At 37.3% G+C, this 24,095-nt stretch overlaps 1 long non-coding RNA gene across 1 annotated transcript; it reads right to left on the bottom strand.

Moving 5' to 3' along the window:
- Positions 1-14,676: 14,676 nt before the first annotated feature.
- LOC309705989 lies at positions 14,677-16,998 on the bottom strand. The gene is made up of 3 exons (XR_014276652.1): positions 16,290-16,998; positions 15,085-15,139; positions 14,677-14,828 (listed from the first exon to the last, which is right to left on the bottom strand). It is a non-coding gene; the product is annotated as an uncharacterized lncRNA (long non-coding RNA).
- Positions 16,999-24,095: the final 7,097 nt, after the last annotated feature.

Here is a 24,095-nt window from a genome sequence, read left to right as displayed (position 1 = left end):
GAGTTCATGTTTGGAAAAATGTGTTTATCCCTACGGTCTCCCACGTTCAATGACCAACTATACAGCACAGCTGGAAGCTGACATGGTTTCGCCTCTATGGATGCAATCATAACACCTGTGTGGTGAGTGAATGTTTTTATAACTATAACTGTTAATTGTAAATGACCATAGTCTAAACATATTGATAATATTGAAGGCAAAATGGGTGGAGGGCCGTGAGTGGTGAAGAGGTTTAAAATTAATGAACCAGAGGATATACTCGCATATCTATATTATTGCTAATATATATTTGTAATATATCTATATCATGGCTAAAGCACTTCTGGAAGGATGCAAACTGCATTTCGTTGCCTTGTACCTGTGACATGTGCAATGACAATAAAGTTGAATTCTATTCTATTCTAAATGTATTATTTTTGTCACAGCTTGATTATTCCAGTGTGACCTGTTCAAGTATCTCAGAATGAAGCTGCAAGATGTGCATTGCAATGTGCTTACAGAACTATTGTAAAAGATAGCCAGACTAGATTATCATGCATAACTGTTGAACAGAGATTGGCCTATACACTATTAGGTTTAATGAGTCACATACTAAAGACAAGAATGGTGAATGTATTCTATTAAAGACTGTTTTTACATTTTAGTCAACATAGTTATCAAGCACCAGCTGCAACAGAAAATAAATGTACATTGTCAAAAGTTAAGCAATATACAGAAAACAGTAATTTAATGAGTTATGAAACAGTTACCATCTTATGTTGTACATCAGAGTAATTTAGATATTAGAGCAGTTTAAATATTAAAACAGTAATCAAAATTAATAAGAACTTTAATTAAAATTGTTTGGATAAAGATGTCAGGGAATAGAGATGCATATGTGTCTTGTGACTATGAGAGCAAATTGATCTTGGAATTAAAATATACATGCATGTAAAATATAGAAATGTGTAATTTGGATATGCACCAACATAAATGGACAGAAATAGAAAAACAAATATAAAATTACAGTGGAGAATAAGCATTGTTTATTAGAATGTTTATTTATTGTATGAATGTCAGTTTCCTTCTTTTGATTCTCATTCTTTTATCTGGTCGTTTTTATGTTTATGTCTTAGACTGAGTGTGCAAGGACTGCATGAAGAGTAGCTAAGGCTCAGGCTGATGCTAATGAGGAACCTGATTAAACAAACGAACTACAGAGATGTCAGTTTAGACTGTACTGAGTATTAGTCCTGCAGCAGTGTTAAATTTATAAGCCGTAATCATCACTGTGAGGCAGCGATTGGGAGTCTTGAGAAAAGTGTTCACATGTAAGGCAATATCAGAATCAGTGTAGACATCGCTTTCCTAAATCTATAAAATGAAATATAAGAAATAAATACAACAAAGAATGTAAACTGACTGAACTGGTAATAGTATGCTGAAATAGTGAATGGTCAAAGTAAATTTGTTAAACTGCATTTGTATTATTCATCAAATTTTTTTCCCACTAGTCTTATTTTAACACAAACTGAGTCATCAGACTCCTGCATACCAGTTCTTAGCTTGACTGCACTTTCCCTCTCTTGCTCTCTTTCTCTCTTACACACACACACACACACACACACACGCACGCACGCACGCACGCACGCACACACAGTGGAAAGTGACAAGAGACGGCTGAAGCGAAACAATATAAATCATGTTGATGACGTTTGCAATTAAACACAAACACACCAAAAAAAGCTGTTTGTGTAGCAACTCTGAAATATTTCCAAACTGCTGCTGCTTTGCTGTCAGCTTCCTCCATGCTACCTTCTAGCTGCCGTCTCCATGTGGCAAAGCAAACAGAGAAATGAATTAAACAGATTGGCCCACTGTTATTCATAACACAGATCTCCAGCTTTTCGAGCTGGGATTGGACTGAATTCCAATCCAAATGTCAAAATGGTTCATTCCTAATTCAGACAGACATTCAGACAAACTCATAGGATGAAAACTTACCAGTCTCACAGTAATAGCTGGTTTTAAATTAATTCCCATAGCTTATTACGTTAGTTTTCACTACTATCATTTTTTTGAAAAGAGGTGGTTATCTCCCCCCCCCCCACTACTTTGAGATTTTAAAATGCTCCCCAGTGTCAAGACTGCCAAACTGAAGCAATAAGTATTGATGCAAAAAATAAACTGTGACCTCTGTCAAAAGGAAAGGTCAGAGTCCCAAATTCTCTGTCCCAAAAGGCGTCCTGTCAGCTGCTATCACAAACAGCATTAACCCAGCTTGGTGGCACTCCTGTGGAAATCCCACCAGCAATTTTCACCATCTAAATGAACTGTCATTCTCTTGTCATAGTTAACTCTAACTGATTCCCAGCCTCTAATCTCCTAAGCTGATATTCCAAAAGGACACAAAGATTAAAAAAAAAGAGAGAGGGAGAGAGAAAACTCGAGGAATGATTTCACATTTGGGTCATTTGACAGTCATTGTAGTTCATTTCTGAAGGTTTAAGGCTCATGGCAATAATATTATTCATCATTCTGTATAGTGTTTAATGGACATTTTGACATAATCTCCATTTACTGCGGATTTTAAATGTACGGCACAGTTAAGTGGTGGACACTGATGGCCATATTCCTTTGGTATTCAACTGCCATTCAATTTTAATGCACTGGTCATGTCTAGTGTGTTGCTTGTTACTAACTTGTTTAACAGTTAAAATGTCCAATTACACAGTTGGATGACCATTAAGACTACATAAGCATGCAACATGAATGAGCCATTGAAATTGGTTTTGCTGTGTGAAATAATCTTAAGTCCCAATAGCATTATGCAAATGATGATGAATATTTAGACAAAGAAAGTGATGCTGATTTTCTTATGACTTCGCCATATATAAGCTTTGCCTTTACTAAGCTAAAAACAGAATATATTAATTGTAAAGTTTGCTCTGCAGAAGTAGCTGCAGGCCAAAACAAAATCTTTCTTTGCTTTAAATATTTGCTGTCATGATCATCCATGTTCTTTGCCCCATCCCCTACACCCCTTCTGGTTGTTAGCCCATTTATAACAGTACACATGTGCGATTGATACATGTCTTGGAGACACAACCGCAGAATACTTGCATCAAAAGTGAGGGTCCTCTTCCCAGACTGCCAGTTTTGCTCTGCTGATGTTTTGCTTACACAAGCAGTCGCTCCCATTCTCATATGCCTGCATCAGTCATATGAGGGTAGTCTCTCTCTGGTGATGGCTCTGTAAATAATATCCTTTCACACAGGTAAACAACGTTCCACTCCCAGCACACGCTATATTATTTCTGCCTCAATTTTTTTTTTTTATTTAACAGTAATAGTCTCTTGTGACCCACGTCTGAGTCTGCATCTATGGGGAACCTTTAGTACAACACAGGGAGAGTATGAAAGTAAAGAAAAATCAAGTATTTTTATGAGCATATGCAGATGTGTTTTGCCAGTTCAAAGAAGTTGCTCAAAATGCGCAGGAGCTGAAGTTTCAACCTTGTTCTGTGTATTCCAGAATTTTTAAATCTTTGTTGGGGGAAAAAATGTTTTAACCAAGTTAAAGGTAGAAGGAAAGCATTCGGTCAAAGTGCTCCTAACACCTGTAAGCACAGTAAATAGATATTGAAAGCATATAGTGGTATCTGGAGAAGGTAACGCCTGGTGTAAGAGCTGATAAGAAACTGTTACAAGTGCCATAAGTAAGGTTTTTACCACTCCACAGCACAAAATAATCTTAAAACATCTCTGGTGGCCTGATGGGGTTGGTGATCAATACCAGTGACACAATGATTGCCCTGCTGGGTGCTGAGATCTCTGGATTTTTCAGTCTATTCTTTGTTCAGAATAAACATCGGTTCGGCTGAACTTGCACTAGTAGACAATGCTACAAGTAATGTCTGTTTGATTTGTCAAACAGACATTAGCTTGTTAGCTTGTTAGCTTGTTTACATGGCCGTGATTGTAAAAGTGTAGCTTCTGTTTGTGTCAATTATGGTAAACTGTGACAGAGACTTGTTGACGCCACGTCTTGTCATTGATAAAGGCAGATAATTTATGATCACTTATTACCCATTTAATTAAGGCATGTTGTATTATCCCATTTATCATGGTTAATGTTCAACTCCCACCAAGGGCACAAGGCTGGATTTATTTATGCCATACTGAGGCTTGTTTAGAGCTGGTGTAATTCCTCTCACCTATCCTTTTATCAAATGACATTGCAACACTGATGTTTTTTGTCTAAGTTCTATTACGGAACGATACAAGTGTTCCTCGATTCTTCAAAAGGATCTCATTAAAGACATTTGATAAGTACCCCTCTCCCCAGGGTATATCAAGAAACTCATTAAATCCCAAGTTAAAATAAAGCCCCAAACATTCACTGTCACATTACCAGAGTCTGAGACATCCAAGGGCTGTTTGTATGTCTGGGGAGTGGCAAAAAGAAGCATCAGAGACGTGACACACAGTGTTTTGTGGGAGTGATTAGTGCTGCAATATGGGATTTAACAGTGTGAATACATACTTTGTACGAGGCACAGTCCACTCACCCTCCTTGACCTTCTCCAACAGAGGCGCTTGACTAAAACAAATGATGAGCATCTGTTTTGGAGTCAGTGTAGGTGACAGAGAGACACAAACTCATCAGGCATCCAGGATCAGTGGTATATTTTAACCCAGGATAAAATACCCTCAGCGCTTTTGGTGATCCAATAGATAGTAAAACAGTTTCCCTACAAGAATTTTGACCTTGGCTGGATGATTCCCTGCTTGCTACAGAAATGTCTGGGTGCACACAATGTAGGGCAAGACAAAAATGTTATCTATACCATATGAATAAATCTGGTGTATGTGTGTTTCTAAGTTTTGTGTTGTGCATAAGTATATATAAGTATGGTAATTTTCACAATAAAAGCCTAAAACATCATTGTGCCATAGTAAGATTAAAAGCTTGAATACTAAACATGTGAGGATGTGAAGTTAGTCTGAAACCAATTTTCCCATTGACATAGAAGCACTTTTAATTTATTTACCACAGTCAACTGCTGGCTATTCAACTACAACTTACAAATTGCTGTAAACACTTGTTACAAATAAGACATTAATTTCTTTTGGGTTGGTCAACATTCATAATAGACTGAAAATCTTTCCAAAGAAAATGAAAGCTTTTTTTCTGTATGAATATAGCCATAACTACATTTAAATGCTCTACTGCAGTCATTTATACATTGCGGTCAGTGAGGTGAAATAATTTTACCTGTTTTGTAAACTGCCAGTATAGTCAAATAGTGCTTAAGGTTGTTACAATGTAATGTCATGATTCGTTCAGTTATAATTACGCTATTTTAGTCATTTTAAGTATGATTTTTCCATTAAAAATGTAAAAACAAATTTCTTCTTATTAATTACTAAAGGTGTTGAAGCTTTTGAACGGCTGTGCTGAACCAGTTCTGCCATGTTTATAAAAAACAAAACTTTGCAGTATGTAAGTTTAAATCACAAAGGAAAAACAAGAATAATAGTTCTGACCTTTGAGTGCAATCTTTTAACTTGTCACAACCACCACAGAATATGGACTTAAATACCAAGTAACTATTGTAGCCTAAAGCTTTCCTCGTAAAACATAAATCACAGTTAGTTTGAACATAATATGCCTTAAGCAAAGTAACAAAATGATCATTACATCCAATTACATCCCACTTTATGAAAATGCTGGACTAGATAAACAAGACTGGCTTACTAATGATCACAGATGCCTGATTATGTTTTAAAAATCGTGGTGCAAACTTGGAAAGATACATAATTGGTGAGAGGTCTGGGGATCAGGAATCATCCTCCTGTACTCATCTAGCAGAGTTAAATTGAGAGTGAACATGAATGCATCAAGAAAACTATATCCGGTTAAGGACAGAAGCAAAGTATTAGAAGAATGGCTGTTTAATGCTTGAAAATAGTTCTAAAACATTATGTAGTCTAAAATGTTAGCAGCAAGAAGGCGATTCATTTTGAAGATCAAGCAAGGATGAAAAAAAAATAATGACTAAAATATTTTGGACAATTAAATCTGGTAGACAATGTCAAACCACAGGTTATTTTATTTCTGTCTCCATGAACAAGGCCATCTGAAGAGTCTAACAAATGCAACACAGCAGCAAATGCTGGATATTTGAAATGGTCTCGCAAAATCCAATTAATAATCCTTATTTTCTAGTTTTCTGTTTTCTAGCACAATTATCTGTTAAGTTGAATGAATTCATCATCATAACATCAATAGGTAAGGGTGACGCTTTGAACAAAATGAATGCATTTGCTCCTTTTACTTCATGTCACATGGTCCTCTATATTTTTAGTGATTAATTAAATCTGCAGATTTAAAATAGTTCTTCCTGTCTGCAAACACAAGAGGTGGGCAACATTTCACAAATGAAAATACTAAGCACCACAACTGTAGATGACCACAGTGAACTATCTAAGTCCATTGGTTGGGATTAGAAAAATTAAAGTATTGAGCGTTTCTGAAACTTATTTTTATTCATGTCCAATACATAAAAAGAAAAAGGCTTTTAATCCAGCATGCAAACTATTGAATCAAACAATGTAGTATTCTCAAATTTAAAAACAATATTATCGTTTTAGTACAGATATGTTTGTTACCATTACACATTTTTATATGAAAAAGCCAGGCTCAATTGTTTCTAACAGACAATCCCACTACAGTGGCCTCGTAGCTCGCACTCCATCTGCCATGACGTATTTGCTTTGTGATGTTTGAGAAGAGCGAGACGTGAATGTGAATCAAATACACATCATCACAAAACACCTGCTTCATAATTCACCATTGATGGTGCATTCTGTGGCTTAGTTCAAGTCTACTGTATTTTTTAAAAGAACTCGGAGACTTAGGGACAGAGACTTGAAGCAATAGATAATGAGGATTAGACATATGTAATTATAATTGTCTTGCTACGTTGGGTGAGCATATTCATGAATACCAAAATTCCTCAACAAAGGAGTTATTCTGTCAGGCCAGAGGTACCAAAGAGCTATTGTATGTGTCTTTTGACCTGTTTTAAGCTACAGGATAAGAAGTTCCAGATAAAAAGTTCACTAGTCTAACAGACAGAAAATACAATTTAGCAGGTTAAATACAATTTGATCCAACTATACTCAAGAAAGACAAACAGGATAAGAATTTGTTTATCTCCTGTTTATATACTGTAACATACAGTGCATTCAGTTGATTGATAGGAGTCATTAACAGTCTTAAGGCTAAACAATTAGTTAAGGGCTTTTAGAAAAGAAGGTCAAATGTCAGTTAACTTAGTGGAAAAACATCAGTCTTTCTTTTTTCATTGACCCACTTTAATGTAGCATTCATGTTTTTTATGGTAAGAAAAAGAGATGGCAGAGGGACTCCCAAGTAAAACTGAGGGGAAAAGTACTAAGGCAAAATATTCTAAGCAGTACAGTATAATACTCTAAAAAGACTAAATATTTTCAGTATGTAAAAACAAATGTTGGACGATTTTTTTTCTCCCATGGGAGAGAAGATCAAATTGTCTCAAGTGAAAGTCACTAACAGGTGGCAAAACCATGAATATTTGTTACAGTAAATGAAGTTATCCATAAGTCAATCCAGTATTCAGATTCTCAGCTCAACCAAGATCCTCTTATTTCTGCATACCTCAACTCAACTCTATACCTTTTCCATCCACTGTAGCCCATGCATTTAAATAGGATATTTAACTGAACTGCACCAGCATTTTGGTATATATGATGGTCACTTGTACAATTCTGGAAAGTCGACCTCACAGTTTGAGCCCTGGGATATAACATTTTAATTTATTTATGCCTTATTCCAAATCCATATCAAGTGTCAGTGAATACTGTATCTCTTATGGGGTGGAAAAAATATGTTGAAACTAAAGTTGCTAAGAGTGAAAATCTGCTGTATTAGCAGTCTCTGAGTCATTTAAGACTTTGAATGCTTTCAATGGGCTTTGATTTGAATTCCATGTCATTTAATTGCTGATCATCATCTTTAAAATGTCTTGTAGCACATGTATATTTAAAATACACAGCATGTGCATTGGAAACCACAGTATTAATGCGTAGCAGACTTAGAAACAAATTACTTTCCTGTTGTTCCTGTGGGCTGCAAAACTCCCTCAGGGTTTGAGGCCATGGCCTTCAGTTGTCTGGTGGAAAAACCTGGACACAGTTTGACAGCTGTAGGAAAAAATATATACAACTCACAGACACCGCAGAGCCATGACTGAGCAAGAGAAATTACTTTTTGCCAACATCCAGCCTGAACAAAGTCAGAATACAGTTTCATTTTGGTACACATTTAGGAATTTTAGATTGTGTGAATTTAGCAAATGCCAGACTTCATATGTTATTGCCAGTAGTTTAGCTTTAATATCAGATATTAGCATTATTGTTCACATTTTTAGGTGTAAGAGTGACAAAACTGTCATTTTTTTTTATCATCATAAATTTGGACAGGTTTTATAGTCTTACAGTTCTGCACCTTAATACAGAAAGTATTAATCTTAAATGGACATTTGTAAAGGTTACTAGGCTTTTGTGAATTCCTGGATGATTACTAGTTGCTGCACAAGAGGGCATGACTAATACCAATATCCCTGCAAAGATAGCCTCTTAAACCTAATGAGCTTTGAAGCCAGAGGCTTGACCAATCAGTAATGTATGTGAAGTCATTTAGATGGAAACTAAAAGCTTTGAACTTAGAACTTGATCTGTGTCCCCTGAATCTGGTGTCATGAAAATATCTACATAAAAATAAAATGTGTTATTGATGGAAAGTTAAGCGTGACTCGGGAAATTAATGGTCTCCGTTTGACACCAATTTATGAGGCACAATATCTCACTAGATACTTATAAACACCTAAAAAATAAATAAACAAGAAGGACAAGTCAGCAAGCAGTGAATGTAACAAAATCTGCATTTAACTAAATAGTATTGATGACTTTGTCCAGACCATTTAGTTGTGTCAGCACACTGTTGCAGATCACTTGCACTGGAGGACCCAAATGAAATACAGGAATTTTAAAGGTTACTTGAAGATTTACTTTGATATTGTTTTATTACTTCTGCTTAATTTTTTTCTTACACATACAATATGTTCAAATAAAAACATCACATTTGACAAATCACTTCCATTTTGGTCATAATACACTAATGATGTTCTTAATGTATTGCAATAATGTGAAAGAAAGCTTTGGCAAAAGTTCAGTCAAGAAAAAAATATTTTATTTCACATTATCAGTCTTAATTCTTGTTTGGGTAAATTGTTTTTTTCCACTGTTTCTTATTTTCTTTGCCTTCTTTACTTTCCCAATCTGTTCACTTCTTTAAGACCTCTGACTAGTGATTGTTTTCTCTGCTTTTGGATGCTTTTCTTTAAATAGCATTGAAATTCTATTTGGAGTTACTGGTTTACTGCTGTGCAACCCACCAACGCTTCATTACCATCATATCATCCAAAGTGCCCAGGTAGATTCAGTTGAAAATTTCCATTAACCACCCGCTGTGTTTACTTTACTATCACGAGCATTAAAATTTGAGGAAGGGGGGGGAGGGAAGGTGTTCCTATCCCATCTTTTTTAATAAAGATTCATCACACTGATATTTGGTGATTGCCAAAGGTTTTCCTTGTTGCTAACCTCAATTATACATCAAACATTAGAAAGATTAGAAATTAAATGGGGGGCTTAAATGCTACAGTGTATTACACACCAGCATTGACACATGTTTTAAGATGTGGTAGTTGTGATTTGAAAGGACTAGAATAATAGTTGTGGCCAGGCCGGCCTCTGGCATGCTGTACAAGATCAAACCAGTCATTGTGCACAAATGAGAATAGCAATCCTTTGCTTCTCAATATGTGGCCAATTTAAAGAAACTCTGAGGCGTGCAGGTCTCTATGCCCTCTCACTGGCCTGCTTAATGCTTAATCAGCCACCCAGTGTGACAAACTCAACTAAAACAGAAGCTGTCACACTGAGCTGTAAAGTGTTGGCCCGACTGTGTCAAGTCTGTGGAGGATATTTCATAAAGAACTCCTGCTAAAACACCAGCTGGACACTGACAACCTTATCACACAAACTTTAAGCCAAGGTTTGCAACAAGGTTCACGTTTTGTAACTGTGTAGGCATTTCATATCCTTATCTTGGTTTTAGATTTCAGTTATGCAAGTGCGCTGTAACCGATGAGTACGACCAGCACATTGTTGACATGTCATCATCCACAGAAAGCGATCTTTAGGTCCATAATTTGTTGGACAAAGACATCCTTTTTTTGTATAACAGCATACTGGATTTTAAATAAAACAACCAATATGTGATTGAAGTGCAGACTCTCTCTCTGAGAGATTTTTATTGATGGCCTCCTTTGGTTTCACTGACATCTTTTTCGACCTCACATTTAAGATTACAGTGAAAAGCTATAAAATAGAAATTCAACACCTCGAATCAACTTCACATATTATGTCTGCTTCATTTTTTTTCTCAAATAACAAGGGACCATTCCTCACCTGGCCATCAAACTGCTTGTCAGTCAGTTGTCAGTCATTTTTGAGCCTGAGGCACTATGTATGAAAATGAATGTAATTCCTAAACAGTTAATGCAAAAGTTGTGTGAAACCCTTTGACTTAAAGATGAAAAAAGGACTTTAATATATATGTATATAAAATTCAGTGTGGTGTTGTACAGAGGCAAAAATACAAGAAATTATGGACCTAATTATTATTATCACATTATACCTACAAACACGCTAATAAGCTTCTATAACCGATGAATAAACAAAAATATTGATTAGCCTTTTGATAGATAATATTGAAATGAAAATGTTGCGTCCTATTGTTCTGCATGCTAGTGAAGCTCATTTTCCTTTTACAGTCCTGACAACCCATATGGAAAAGAAATAGAAAAAAACTTCATATAGTGAATCATATAAGGCTTATATGATTTACTCATTACTTTCTCATTGCTTTCATATATTTTTTAGGAAGTATCCAAAACATACAAGCTCCATTTATATAATTATTCAAGGGATCTTATATTGGTTTTCACTCTTGTATGCTTTTAATACAAGTTTCACATAAGACAGATACAAACCTTATAAGATTTGTATATATATCTTTTCGATATGGGAAGAGTCTGCAATTGGTCTTGAAGTCTAAACCCTCAAAAAAATAAAAATAAAAAGATTGATCATATATCTGCTTTTTGGGCTAGACCGTTGCTCTCGGGTTTCACAAATTTAGGTGTGAAAGCATCCTGACTTCACTCCTTCTTTTATTGAATAACCTCTCTGGCTGAAGGACGATTTATATACACTGTAAAACCTAATAAGTTCACAGAACTCAAAAATTGTTGTGTAACAGATTACACAACAATTTTTTAGTGATGTTTTTAAAAGTTTTAAGTTTAACTACAATAAAAATTATAGTTGCAGTTGCCTTAAATTACCTCAATGTTAACTCATAAATGTTGATATTCCTCAACTTATAATTAGGGAGTAATAAACTCAAAATGTTCAATTTTTTCAACTTAATTAAGGTGGGAAATACACTCAAAATATTTTACATATTGCAACTCATACGATGTGGGAAATAAACTCAAACTTTTTCATATTTTCTAACTTATAATATGGGAAATAACACTTAAAATCTTCAATATTTTTTAAAATACTGTGGGAAATACACTTACAAATAATTCTAAACTGTTTACCCAGTAAATTATAATCAGCTAAAAGTGTTAGAAAACATGAAAGTAACAACACTAACAATTTAACAACTTTTTATTAAACACAATGTGCTTTTAAAAAGGCACAAACAACAGAGCTCACTCATAAAAAAGTGCTTCATAAATAAAACAAGAGAAAAAGACTCCAAGGGTCTCCATCTCAATTCTAAAATTCAATAACATTTTCAGTATTAACAGCAATTGCAGCTATTAGAACATTGATGCATTTAACACTTACTGTACCTTGACAGCTGCAGCTCACTTTCTTTTTTAAAAATACATAAAAAAAACAGTACTGGTTTCCACTGCTGTACTTATAGGGAACAAACATCAAGGCAGTGCATTTACGTATTAGGCAACAGAACATTAAACATGAATAGTGAACTGAACAGTCATTCATCTTAAATGTGAGGTAGAAGAGGCAAATGATTAGGAAAAAAACAAACAAAAAAGCTTCCTCAATACTCAGCTTAACAAGTAGTCCATTCTGAGTGATTCACTCATTGAACAAATCATTCTTCAGCATCAGTAGACGCCCTTTCAGTGGTTTGTTGTCCTCAAGGCACATCACAACCTTTTGGATAAATGTGAATGTAAGTTCAAGTTTCTTTGGGTATTGTAGGTCTAATGCATAGATGTACCCAAAGAGCAGGAGAAATGACTCAGCCAGATTTGTGGGACCATTCACAAGTATTTCATCCTCAACGACAATGCAGATGCTTTCGGGACTGAAGAGGGCCGAATCAGTAGTGTCATCCGTGACAACTGTCAGCAGAGCCACAGGAGTGTCAGTGAGGTCTGGACCATCTGCTGACTGCAAAACAAAAATAATACAAGAATGAGTTCAGCCCCACAAGGACACAAATCATGCTATTGATTAGAGGTGTGAATCTTCATAAGTCGCACGTTTCTTTTAGGATTATAATGTCAACGATTTAATTTGATATTGCGATACATCATGATGCATTACAATAATCTTAATTTGGGTTTGGTTTCAAAACATATAAATAAATCTTTTCAATAATAAATATATGCCAAGATATTTGTTTTTGTTATTTACCAAACATTTCTCTGACCACAACATGGCACCTCCAAAAAAATAGATCACTTGAATTTTAAAAAGGGAGATAGTTTTTATCTGCAGATTTTTTTTGTATAATAATCTTTCAACTATTTTCATGTTTTCTGGTTTATGCGTAACAATCTTCTTGCAATCTTATTCAACAATAGTTGATATATGGGAGAAAACAAGTCAGATGAGGACTGTGTTGAACATCCTTCCTGATATACAGTGGGGCAAAAAAGTATTTAGTCAGCCACCGATTGTGCAAGTTCCCCCACCTAAAATGATGACAGAGGTCAGTAATTTGCACCAGAGGTACACTTCAACTGTGAGAGACAGAATGTGAAAAAAAAATCCATGAATCCACATGGTAGGATTTGTAAAGAATTTATTCGTAAATCAGGGTGGAAAATAAGTATTTGGTCAATAACAAAAATACAACTCAATACTTTGTAACATAACCTTTGTTGGCAATAACAGAGGTCAAACGTTTACTATAGGTCTTTACCAGGTTTGCACACACAGTAGCTGGTATTTTGGCCCATTCCTCCATGCAGATCTTCTCGAGAGCAGTGATGTTTTGGGGCTGTCGCCGAGCAACACGGACTTTCAACTCCCGCCACAGATTTTCTATGGGGTTGAGGTCTGGAGACTGGCTAGGCCACTCCAGGACTTTCAAATGCTTCTTACGGAGCCACTCCTTTGTTGCCCGGGCGGTGTGTTTTGGATCATTGTCATGTTGGAAGACCCAGCCTCGTTTCATCTTCAAAGTTCTCACTGATGGAAGGAGGTTTTGGCTCAAAATCTCACGATACATGGCCCCATTCATTCTGTCCTTAACACGGATCAGTCGTCCTGTCCCCTTGGCAGAAAAACAGCCCCATAGCATGATGTTTCCACCCCCATGCTTCACAGTAGGTATGGTGTTCTTGGGATGCAACTCAGTATTCTTCTTCCTCCAAACACGACGAGTTGAGTTTATACCAAAAAGTTCTACTTTGGTTTCATCTGACCACATGACAGTCTCCCAATCCTCTGCTGTATCATCCATGTGCTCTCTGGCAAACTTCAGACGGGCCTGGACATGCACTGGCTTCAGCAGCGGAACACGTCTGGCACTGCGGGATTTGATTCCCTGTCGTTGTAGTGTGTTACTGATGGTGACCTTTGTTACTTTGGTCCCAGCTCTCTGCAGGTCATTCACCAGGTCCCCCTGTGTGGTTCTGGGATCTTTGCTCCCCGTTCTCATGATCATTTTGATCCCACGGGATGAGATCTTGCGTGGAGCCCCAGATCGAGGGAGATTATCAGTGGTCTTGTATGTCTTCCATTTTCTGATGATTGCTCCCACAGTTGATTTTTGCACACCAAGCTGCTTGCCTATTGTAGATTCACTCTTCCCAGTCTGGTGCAGGTCTACAATACTTTTCCTGGTGTCCTTCGAAAGCTCTTTGGTCTTGGCCATGGCGGAGTTTGGAGTCTGACTGTTTGAGGCTGTGGACAGGTCTCTTTTATACAGATGATGAGTTCAAACAGGTGCCATTCATACAGGTAACGAGTGGGGGACAGAAAAGCTTCTTACAGAAGACGTTACAGGTCTGTGTGAGCCAGAGATTTTCCATGTTTGAGGTGACCAAATACTTATTTTCCACCCTAATTTACGAATAAATTCTTTACAAATCCTACCATGTGAATTCATGGATTTTTTTTCACATTCTGTCTCTCACAGTTGAAGTGTACCTCTGGTGCAAATTACTGACCTCTGTCATTTTTTTAAGTGGGGGAACTTGCACAATCGGTGGCTGACTAAATACTTTTTTGCCCCACTGTACACCCTGGTTCTCCTTGAGTTCTGAGCAATGTCATATGGTTGATGCTGAGGCCAGTACACTTACATCACAAGTCCTGAATAACGTGGAGGCATCTTCACGCAGGTACACAGGAAGTGCACGAAGGACGAGGGCCCGTCTTGTATTTACATCATGCTGTTCCTAGATGAACACACAATATCTATTAGAATAGTATTTACACAAATGCAGAGTAAAAACAAAGTGTTGGATAGCCATGTTCTGATTGTCATTGTTATAGATCAGGGGTGTCCAAACTTTTTGTGTAACGGGCTAAACCTGTCAATCTAGAAGGGTAACCCAAAAAAAATCTAAAAATTTTGAATAATTCAAGGCAAAATTCTCTAGTTTCTTTGTATTTATTTTTTATTTAAATTGGGACACAAATTATAAAACTCACCCACTGACAACTGGTGAAATGTTGACTCTCTGTAGCGCTCTTTGCAGTCTGATATCTGTAAACAATATGTGCACAAAGACGACTTATTAATGTTCAAAAACATTTCTTGCACAGCACACACACACACAAGTAGTCAGCTGATCTCATCTGATGCAGATCTGCTCCTTGATCAAGTGACATTTGTCCGGATTTTTGGCACGAGTGACGTCGAATCAGCACCGCAGCTGGATGGCCTGATTTACATACCCAGCGCAGCTGATACTCACCACAATAATTTACTAAGATTATATGCACTCCTGTTATTAAGTCCAGTTCAGTCTGTTAATGTTAACCGTTTCAAACTAATGTTGATAGGTGTGTTGCTAAGCTTAATAACTTAAATAACAAACTTGAAATTTACCCGTCCTATTTTCCCTTTTATTGTTTTTTCTCTGTGCTGTAAATCTTCTGTCTAAGAAGAAATCTGAGGCTGCTGTTCTGAAAATAAGCTACCAAAGCTTTTTCTGAATGAATCAATAAAGATCCATTTATGGAAAGCTGTGATGAAAGCAGTTTTGTCTTTAATTATATTCAACAATATAACATATTCGACCACTTTTAAGTGATTTTGTGATCTTTAATACACTAAAGTTAAGGTTATTTACCTAATTTCTAGTAAGTAGCCCTCAGTGGAAAAAGTTTGGACACCCCAGCCTTACAGGTTAGGGAGTATTTGTGATCCGCACAGTCTGCATCAATGATTCTTTCTTAGCCTGGGAGCAGAACGCGGCTCTTTATTTTCATTTCATTTCAATTTATCTAGCAAAGATCGATAGGGTCTGGCTTAAAGGTGTCAAGGAGGCGCCTCAGTCTGGCTGGTTGAGCCTTGTCGAATTAGCGCGAACAATTTAGCTGAACTTCGTTCGTAGCACCGAGTTTGACCAGTGTATAATGTTAGGCTGAATCAGGCGATGCATTTTTCCGCAAGCCTTGACTTGTAGAGCTCGCTTAGTGGAATACCCCTCTAAACTGTTAAAAGGATTTCGAGATTATCTCACAACCACACATTTGAGACTACGAAAAAATACAAACGTGTCTAATTACCATCATGATAACACACTCATGTTGTTTATTATTGTTCGCTTCATGCTAGCACACACACACAGCTCAACAGCGTAAACTACTGACTGTGTAACACGGACACTTATTGAAATAAGTATACTCACAATACGCACGTACATTACCGGCGAATACGACAACCAGTGGAAAGTTTTAGTAGAAAGTTCAAATGCATGGAGCTAGAACTGCCACCGTCAACTTCCCGGGCAAGAATACAATGCATTATGGGAAATGTTGTCCCCCACGGAAAACCGCCAAAACGTTACATCATTCTAATTTGAAATAACATTACGTATTTGTCACATTAGAAAACTTCTAAAATTACAATTACTTGGATTCGAATTCATTTATAACAAACATTCACTGTGCACAAAGTACGAATATATTTCCAGTAAAAAATAAAAAAGAATGTTTATCGAAATTAAATTTAAACAAAACAAAAACACGTTAGACTTACCAAATTTAGGGCAGTTGATGAAAAAAAATAAGGTGGTGGTCGTGGTGGGTTGAAGTTGGGGACTCTTAATCCACACGGGCTGGCCAAAACTTCCCCGTATCAAGGTAAATTCAAGATGGCTGACTAAGCTTTCCTGAGGGAGCGACAAGACTCCACCCACCAGAACGTCACTAATATATGCTTCTTAAACTTTTTGAGCGTTCCAAAAAATTTAGCTAAAAAATATTGAGCCCTATTCAATTAAAGCTGCATAAAAGCCAACAGAGCTCAATACTTTATAGTTTGCTCAACTACAAAACGACATTTGAGTGTTATGAGCTTATTAGTTATGAGCTAGAACAACTGTTAGGGATTACAGTGTAGGAGACAACACATTTGGAATGAAAGATGGTGTTCTTTTAACTAGAGTTTCTTTTTTTTAAACACCCCAACCCTTTTTGCAATGAAATGTGTTGGGTCAGCTTGAGCCATCAGGTTGCGCTTGTGTCCATTAACAGGAACATCGCAGCTCTGCTAGTGCAATCCTCCACCTCAGTCTGAAGCAAAAGAAAACATGAGAAAAACGCCTTACACAGAAACAGATCACCGACAATAGATGTAATAGAGTGTATCCATGGCTGGCAAGAGAAGCCCACCTAAGAGCAAGGGATTTACGCAAGCACAACAGTAACATATTCAAAGGGAAGATGACCAGTCAACACAATTTAGCTAGCTCTAGCAATCTTGAATTGCAAGGGCAAAGGTAAATAATTTCAGCGAGTATTAGAGAAACCAGGCTAAAGTTCACCAGCACTGATCTGAACTTTTTTTTTTTTTCTCAAAGATGCCTCACGTTTAGGATGATCTGCTTTTCCTCTATTATTCATTTCCTCCCATCGAAGCAGAACTTTTGTCTTGTAGATCACAGTTATAACTTTTGAGGGCTGCCATAAATATGTGTACAAGTGGTAAAAAACAAAACAAAACAACCAGTCTTCTTTTAGATGAACCAAACAGGTCATGGTTACATTTAGTGCATTAAGGGCAATGAGGCAGCATAAGCATAAGCAGTCCTAAGAGGTCATGTGCAACATGTTACTAGACTCCAAGGACAAATTTACATCTTCTGCTAGGAAACGAGTGATATTTTTTTTTGTTTTGTTATAAAAACCAAAACTGAATAATAACAGTCAAAAATCAAGTATAGTATTTTTCTTCTTTTCTGGAAAAAAATATAATATTTCCAAAAAGAAGCTTTATTCTTTTTTCTGTCATTAAAAATAGATTATAGCAGGATTGTTTGTCCTTAGCCATATGATGGTTCACTGTTTTCTACCTTGTTCAGCGTGTGATTCTAGATTCGAGGACACCTTTCAATGAACACTTTTCTACCTAGGTGTTACAGATCTTTTTGTTCACTGTGCTCAAAGGAGCAGTCAATGTTCTCACTCATTTAATTATGGCTATGTGATGTACTGGCTAAAAGCTATACCTCACCTGGCTTCCCTAATCTGATGACAAATAAGGGTGACATCCATCTCACCATGTCAGAAATAGTAATGACCACAGTTTCTCTTCTCTCTTTGGTCTATATTGATGCAAGACAGCCATTCGGCATCAACTCCCGTTCATCCTTCCTTTACTTTTACCATTTATCACAGTAACTCCCAACAGATGAGATCGTTTAACACTGGGCACGAATGTTGATGTGCACTCTCTCCTTCTCTTAAAGAAGAGCCTCTGTGATTTCAAGTTCAGAGCATGGCTTCAAAGGAATTTGTCACTGGGATGGACATTTTAATTGGATCATTAACTTTTGGAAAGACTCCTTCAGATAACTTGATGAGTCAGTTTTTCTGCTCTAACCAAAGCTCAAACACAGTCTTTTACACACACATCTGACAACATCTTCATATGCACTATTTCCACCTATTACAAGTGACTCTACTCACAAGAGTATTACATTGTGCCCCTGTTTCTGCCCGTCTGGTTCAGTAGAAAGGTCAAAAAAAGATTGGTGTAGATTTTTGTGAAGCCATAAAACCCTTAATAGATTAAAAATTTGCTGTGGAGCTTAATATTTAAACATGTATGCATATGTGCAAAGTAGATTTGTTTGCACTTATAAAGATAAAAATTAAATATGGGCATATTTGTTTTTTATTTCAGAAGGCCTGTTGCCTTTTCATAGTATTCACAAGAGGTGTAAAGTTAAGAACTGCCAAGAAAATGTTTGTCTTTGCATGTCTGTGATCAGTGGAGATGAAAACAAAATTCTGAGCATGCAGATTCACTTTTATGTCTCGATATTTGCCACAATATTACTCAAAAATGTGTTGAATGCAAATCAGTCCAAGTGAATGTGAGACGGAACACAACCTATGCTCTTGGACTTTAAAACACTGCCACACTACAAGCAATACAAACAGGGAAGGAGAGTAGTAGAGAGATTTCCAATTCTCAAAACCTATTGAAAATTACTCTTGCTAGACAGATGAGGTGAGAATGAAAATAGAAACATACAATGGAGGGAAGACTTTCTTTTTACCCCCTTTGCCTGTCATCAGTAATCACTGAGGCAGGCAGGAGAGAGTAATCTCAGAGAGGGTTCAACAATTCTGCCCATCCTGAGATTACATTATTTTCCCAAATTGCAAGTGAAGCCTCTCAATCCACTAGCCAATGAATCAACAGTGTAGGTAGGGAGCAGAGAGCTGTGTATGGCGTGTCATCGAAGACAAGGTGTGTGTGAGACATTCCATTAAGGAAAGAACAACTGGGAATACTCTGTGTGAAACATAAAGGCAAAGCAGTGCAATGGCAGCAGAAAATTATTTCTTAGAACCACACTGCAAAGGTTCCCGGGAGCAATCCTCATCTCTTAGAAATGAATGCATGATGTAAAACGTGTTAATAAATATTTTTGAGCATTGTTGCGAAATATAACACTTTAAATGTGTATGAAAATCCATAAATACACAAATGTATAGAAAAAAGGACTTGATGTTCCTAAAAGTATTACCAAACAATTTCATCCTGGCAGACCATTATTTCTGATTTGATATGAACCAAGAACAGAAAAGGTACAAAGGTTGTTCTTGCCATTTTCAATTTCATACATTTTTAGTCCATGTGTATTTATTTACTCAAGGATGATTTGCTTACCATGTAAATCTCACAAGTAATCATGAGATATGTGCTGGATGAGTGTGCAGCTCTGGGTTTAAATGTTTTGATTAAAAATGTAATTACAAGTGCCTCATTCTTTTGTAGTGTGCTATTTGAATGGACTGTGTAACGTTAACTGCATAACTGAGCTGTTTTGTTCATATCCAGAAAGTAAATGTGTAAATAGAATCAAGCACCCCCCCCCCCCCCGACACACAAATGTATTACAATGCAATGCAGAGTCAAGGTGTTCCTTAACCTCTTAAGCCCCAAGGGGGTGAAGGTTACAAATGATCTTCTTATGGCCTCTGACAGTGGACTCATCTCTGTGCTTGTCCTGCTAGACCTCAGTGCAGCGTTCAATACTGTTGACCATAATATCCTATTAGAGCAATTAGAACATTCTGTAGGTATTACAGGTACTGCACTGCAGTGGTTTGTATCATATCTATCTAATAGACTCCAATTTGTTCATGTAAAGGGAGAGTCTTTTTCAGACGCTGAGGTTAATTATGAAGTTCCACAGGGTTCAGTGCTAGGACCAATTCTGTTTACATTATACATGCTTCCCTTAGGGAGTATCATCAGAAGACATAGTATACAGTTTCACTGCTATGCTGATGACACCCAACTCAACTCAGTTTTACCTGAATTATTGTATTCGGCCCTGAAAACCTTAGAAATATGGTATCTAAGCAGATTCTTACTCTGGATGGCATTACCTTGGCCTCCAGTAACACTGTGAGGAACCTTGGAGTCATTTTTGACCAGGACATGTCCTTCAACGCACATATTAAACAAATATGTAAGACTGCTTTCTTCCATTTGCACAACATGGCCAAAATAACATCTCTGATGGACAGAGTCTCCCACCCCATGCATGTAAATGTTGATGAACTGCAGAGCTCCTTCAGTGGCAGACTGCTGCATCCTAGATGCACGAAGGAGCGTTTCCGCAGGTCCTTCCTCCCTGCAGCTGTCAGACTGTACAATCAGAACTGCTCCCAACAAACATAGATGTTTACATCAATGCTGTAACTGCAATAAGTTAATTAACCGATCCGCACTACAACCTGGTTTGCCTCTTATCTGTAGTTATTTTTATTTAATTTAATAACTGTACAATACTCTCTGTATATAGTAACCATTGTCCTTAATGTAATATGTCTTTTTGGCTGCTGTTACAACCAAATTTCCCCTTGTGGGACAATTAAAGGATTATTCTATTCTATTCTATTCTATTCTATTCTATTCTAACATCTCTAAAATTAGAAATATCCTGTCTCAGAGTGATGCTGAACAACTAGTTCATGCATTTATTACTTCCAGGCTGGGCTACTTTAATTCATTATTATCAGGAAGTCCTAAAAACTCACAGAAAAGCCTTCAGTTAATCCAAAATGCTGGAGGAAGAGTAAGGACAGGGACTAGAAAGAGAGAGCATATTTCTCCTGTTTTGGCTTCCCTTCATTGGCTTCCTGTTAAATCCAGAATTGAATTCAAAATCCTGCTCCTCACATACAAGGTCTTAAATAATCAGGCCCCATCTTATCTTAATGACCTTGTAGTGCCATTAGAGCACTTCACTCTTGCACTGCAGGCTTACTTGTTGTTCCTAGAGTATTTAAAGTAGAATGGGAGGGAGAGCCTTCAGTTTTCAGGCCCCTCTTCTGTGGAACCAACTTCCAGTTTGGATTCGAGAGACAGACACTATCTCTACTTTTAAGATTAGGCTTAAAACTTTCCTCTTTGCTAAAGTATATAGTTAGGGCTGGATCAGGTGACCCTGAATCCTCCCATAGTTATGCTGCAATAGCCATAAGCTGTTGGGGGCATCCCATGAGGCACTGAGTTTTTCCTTTTCAGTCACCTTTTTCACTCACTATGTGTTAATAGACCTCTCTGCATTGAATCATACTTGTCATTAATCTCTGTCTCTCTTCCACAGCATATCTTCTATCCTGTCTTCCTTCTCTCACCCCAACCAGTCGCAGCAGATGGCCCCGCCCCTCCCTGAGCTTGGTTCTGCTGGAGGTTTCTTCCTGTTTGAAGGGAGTTTTTCCTTCCCACTGTCGCCAAAGTGCTTGCTCATAGGGGGTCATATGATTGCTGGGTTTTTCTCTGTATGTGTTATTGTAGGGTCTACCTTACGATATAAAGCGCTTTGAGGTGACTGTTTTTGTGATTTGGCACTATATAAATAAAATAGGATTGGATTGAATTGAATAGTTGAGCCTGCAGCTACTGTGGCTAATCCCAGTAGTTGTTGGATGTGTCGATGCAACGTGCAGTTACATTTCCCGGAAGGTGCATGTCAAGTTACAACATAGGTTATGTCCTAGGGTTTCAGAAGAAGCTGTGGTTCCTACTGAGCAATGTCAAGGTCAATGTGCCCTCAGCTTTAACATCATTCTGGGTGCTTCACTACCTTTGTTTTAGCATGCTTTGTGTTTGTTAACAGTGTTGGGATGGTTAGTTTAAAATGTATTCCACTACTGATTACAGAATAGATGGCCCAAAATGTATTTTGTAATGTATTCTGAATACTTTGGATTACTTGATATATTATCATGCTTCTTACAACAACACGAATGTACTGTTGCGGTGTGATTTATTACCATTACTGAACGCAACTCACCACCAAGCTAACATTGTTAGCTGGTGTTAGCTGAGGTTAGTTCATAGACCGCAGACTGTTAGACTTGATGGATAGCATTAACAGCCTGCTAGCTGCAAATAATCATGTGAAGTTCTGAAAGAAATACCAACTTAATTTTTAAATCTCAAACTAAAATTTGTAACAGTACGGTGGACATTAGGTAAGGCTGCACATTTTGATATTGTATAGAAAACTATTTCTGTATGTTTTTCTTTCTGTGTGCGTTCAGAAATGCACATGATTATTTGCAGCTAGCAGGTTGTAATGCAGCCTTCATTAATAGTAATAAATCACACAGCAATACTACATCAAAGATACTGAAGTGGCACATAACCTAGGTAGCTACCACATTGTGTGACTGATGCCACTAACATTAACAGGACGCTTACACTGAAGCCTCCTATTTAGGGAAAGCCTAACATATGAAACAGGAAAACACCACCATCAAATCCATTTATTTGAACAAAGTAACTGTATTCTAATTATCACCTATTTAAGTGGTAACTGTAATGGAATGCAGTTACTCACATTTTGTATTTTAAATATGTCACACCAGTACATGTATTCCGTTACTCTCCAAAACTGTTAAGAGTCTGTGGTGTGTTAGCAATATAACGCAATTGTTTGTGTCCTGGATTCAGTTTTCACTTTAAAATCACACTCTTGACCTTTTGTGGGGGCGATCGTGGCTCAAGAGTTAGGAGTTCGCCTTGTAATCGGAAGGTTGCCGGTTCGAGCCCCGGCTCGGACAGTCTCGGTCGTTGTGTCCTTGGGCAAGACACTTCACCCGTTGCCTACTGGTGGTGGTCAGAGGGCCCGGTGGCGCCAGTGTCCGGCAGCCTCGCCTCTGTCAGTGCGCCCCAGGGTGGCTGTGGCTACAATGTAGCTTGCCATCACCAGTGTGTGAATGTGTGTGTGAATGGGTGGATGACTGGATATGTAAAGCGCTTTGGGGTCCTTAGAGACTAGTAAAAGCGCTATATAAATACAGGCCATTTACCATTTTGTGCAATTAAAGTATAAGTAAATGTTCATATATCCACTCCTTAAAGTTGCACCATTATTACCACTATTTTCTTCCTACTTGGAGATGCTGAAGAACCTTTTTAATGCAAGTACTGTAAGCAGCATAATTGTAACTATAATGTGATTAATTAATGAAAATGGTATAATGCATTACATTACTGCATTATTAGTGCGTGACTACAGTAAAGCATTACTTTGTAATGTGTAACACTGGTCAAAGATCTTGATGGGTTGGCCTGAAGTAACAAGAGAGAAGGTATTGGTGGGATTTCTCACCAGTAACAGGTATAAAGAATACTATATTGTCAAAGGTGGAAACGGATATCTCCAAAGGGCAAAATGATATTAGTATGTTAGAAAATTGAACTCAAACTACATGTTTTTTCTTGTCAGCATTCTTTTTTTTTCCCAACAAATCATGACACCACAGATAGATTTTTAAGCTAGCTGTTAGATGAGAAGAAAATAATGGTAATTTGACACCCATTACAGACTATGTCTCTGATTAGAACTGTTTGATTCTGTGGTTCTCACATTTCAAAACAAGGCTAATGACTGTAATTTTGTTCCATAGTGTCCTCTATGCACAAGTGTACCTCACCAGCCACCAGACACATAGATAAA

This window comes from Aulonocara stuartgranti (genome assembly GCF_965226115.1).
Source record: "Aulonocara stuartgranti genome assembly, chromosome: 5".
NCBI classification, from domain to species: domain Eukaryota; kingdom Metazoa; phylum Chordata; class Actinopteri; order Cichliformes; family Cichlidae; genus Aulonocara; species Aulonocara stuartgranti.
Note: the sequence above shows the minus strand (reverse complement) of the source record. Positions and strands in the feature narration are given on the sequence as shown.